The 2,806-nt window shown below is 44.4% G+C and overlaps 1 non-coding gene across 1 annotated transcript; it reads right to left on the bottom strand.

The window, feature by feature from the left end:
* Positions 1 to 1,521: 1,521 nt before the first annotated feature.
* Positions 1,522 to 1,593, bottom strand: trnar-ucu. The gene has a single exon. It is a non-coding gene; the product is annotated as a tRNA-Arg (tRNA).
* Positions 1,594 to 2,806: the final 1,213 nt, after the last annotated feature.

Genomic DNA, 2,806 nt, shown 5'->3' with positions numbered 1-2,806 from the left:
TGGAATGCATCTGGAGCCATGAGGAGGGAAAACTCTGCCTCTAGCGGCTCAATCTGGTACAACACTGATCTCCAAAAAGGTAACAACTGATGTTACATTAGATAGATAGATAGATAGATAGATAGATAGATAGATAGATAGATAGATAGATAGATAGATAGATAGATAGAATTGTGGGTGTGCAAAAGTTTTACGGTGGCCGGGAATCGAACCCGGGTCAACTGCTTGAGACAGCTGCTTGAAAGGCAGCTATGCTAAACACTATACCACAAACGCTGGAAAACATTTAGAGCAACGAGGAGGGAAAACTCTGCCTCTAGCAGCTCAATCTGGTACAACACTGATCTCCAATAAGGTAACAACTGATGTTACATTAGATAGATAGACAGATTTCTTCAGCAAGGAATTGTGGGTGTGGAAAAGCGCTGCGTTGGCCGGGAATCGAACCCGGGTCAACTGCTTGGAAGGCAGCTATGCTAACCACTATACCACCAACGCTGGAAAGCATCTGGGGCCATGAGGAGGGAAAACTCTGCCTCTAGCGGCTCAATCTGCTACAACACTGATCTCCAATAAGGTAACAACTGATGTTACATTAGATAGATAGATAGATAGATAGATAGATAGATAGATAGATAGATAGATAGATAGATAGATAGATAGATAGATAGATAGAATTGTGGGTGTGCAAAAGTTTTACGGTGGCCGGGAATCGAACCCGGGTCAACTGCTTGAGACAGCTGCTTGGTTAGCAGCTATGCTAACCACTATACCACCAACGCTGGAAAGCATCTGGAGCCATGAGGAGGGAAACTCTGCCTCTAGCGGCTCAATCTGGTACAACACTGATCTCCAAAAAGGTAACAACTGATGTTACATTAGGTACATAGCTAGATAGCTAGATAGATAGAATTGTGGGTGTGCAAAAGTTTTACAGTGGCCGGGAATCGAACCCGGGTCAACTGCTTGAGACAGCTGTTTGGTTAGCAGCTATGCTAACCACTATACCACCAACACCAGAAAACATCTGGAGCAACGAGGAGGGAAAACTCTGCCTCTAGCGGGTCAATCTGGTACAACACTGATCTCCAATAAGGTAACAATTGATGTTACATTAGATAGATAGACAGATTTCTTCAGCAAGGAATTGTGGGTGTGGAAAAGCGCTGCGTTGGCCGGGAATCGAACCCGGGTCAACTGCTTGGAAGGCAGCTATGCTAACCACTATACCACCAACGCTGGAAAGCATCTGGAGCCATGAGGAGGGAAAACTCTGCCTCTAGCGGCTCAATCTGGTACAACACTGATCTCCAAAAAGTAACAACTGATGTTACATTAGATAGATAGATAGATAGATAGATAGATAGATAGATAGATAGATAGATAGATAGGTAGATAGAGAGACAGATCTCAGACGGCTCAATCTGATACAACACTGATCTCCAATAAGGTAACAATTGATGTGACATTAGATAGATAGACAGATTTCTTCAGCAAGGAATTGTGGGTGTGGAAAAGTGCTGCGTTGGCCGGGAATCGAACCCGGGTCAACTGCTTAGAAGGCAGCTATGCTAACCACTATACCACCAATGCTGGAATGCATCTGGAGCCATGAGGAGGGAAAACTCTGCCTCTAGCGGCTCAATCTGGTACAACACTGATCTCCAAAAAGGTAACAACTGATGTTACATTAGATAGATAGATAGATAGATAGATAGATAGATAGAATTGTGGGTGTGCAAAAGTTTTACGGTGGCCGGGAATCGAACCCGGGTCAACTGCTTGAGACAGCTGCTTGAAAGGCAGCTATGCTAAACACTATACCACAAACGCTGGAAAACATTTAGAGCAACGAGGAGGGAAAACTCTGCCTCTAGCGGGTCAATCTGGTACAACACTGATCTCCAATAAGGTAACAATTGATGTTACATTAGATAGATAGACAGATTTCTTCAGCAAGGAATTGTGGGTGTGGAAAAGCACTGCGTTGGCCGGGAATCGAATCCGGGTCAACTGCTTGGAAGGCAGCTATGCTAACCACTATACCACCAACGCTGGAAAGCATCTGGAGCCATGAGGAGGGAAAACTCTGCCTCTAGCGGCTCAATCTCGTAATACACTGATCTCCAAAAAGGTAACAACTGATGTTACATTAGATACATAGCTAGATAGCTAGATAGCTAGATAGATAGAATTGTGGGTTTGCAAAAGTTTTACGGTGGCCGGGAATCGAACACGGGTCAACTGCTTGAGACAGCTGCTTGGTTAGCAGCTATGCTAACCACTATACCACCAACACCAGAAAACATCTGGAGCAACGAGGAGGGAAAACTCTGCCTCTAGCGGGTCAATCTGGTACAACACTGATCTCCAATAAGGTAACAACTGATGTTACATTAGATAGATAGACAGATTGCTTCAGCAAGGAACTGTGGGTGTGGAAAAGCGCTGCGTTGGCCGGGAATCGAACCCGGGTCAACTGCTTTGAAGGCAGCTATGCTAACCACTATACCACCAACGCTGGAAAGCATCTGGAGCCATGAGGAGGGAAAACTCTGCCTCTAGCGGCTCAATCTGCTACAACACTGATCTCCAATAAGGTAACAACTGATGTTACATTAGATAGATAGATAGATAGATAGATAGATAGATAGATAGATAGATAGATAGATAGATAGATAGATAGATAGATAGATAGATAGAATTGTGGGTGTGCAAAAGTTTTACAGTGGCCGGGAATCGAACCCGGGTCAACTGCTTGAGACAGCTGCTTGGTTAGCAGCTATGCTAACCACTATACCACCAA

The sequence above is a fragment of the Pygocentrus nattereri genome, chromosome 17, assembly GCF_015220715.1.
Source record: "Pygocentrus nattereri isolate fPygNat1 chromosome 17, fPygNat1.pri, whole genome shotgun sequence".
NCBI classification, from domain to species: Eukaryota; Metazoa; Chordata; class Actinopteri; order Characiformes; family Serrasalmidae; genus Pygocentrus; species Pygocentrus nattereri.
Note: the sequence above shows the minus strand (reverse complement) of the source record. Positions and strands in the feature narration are given on the sequence as shown.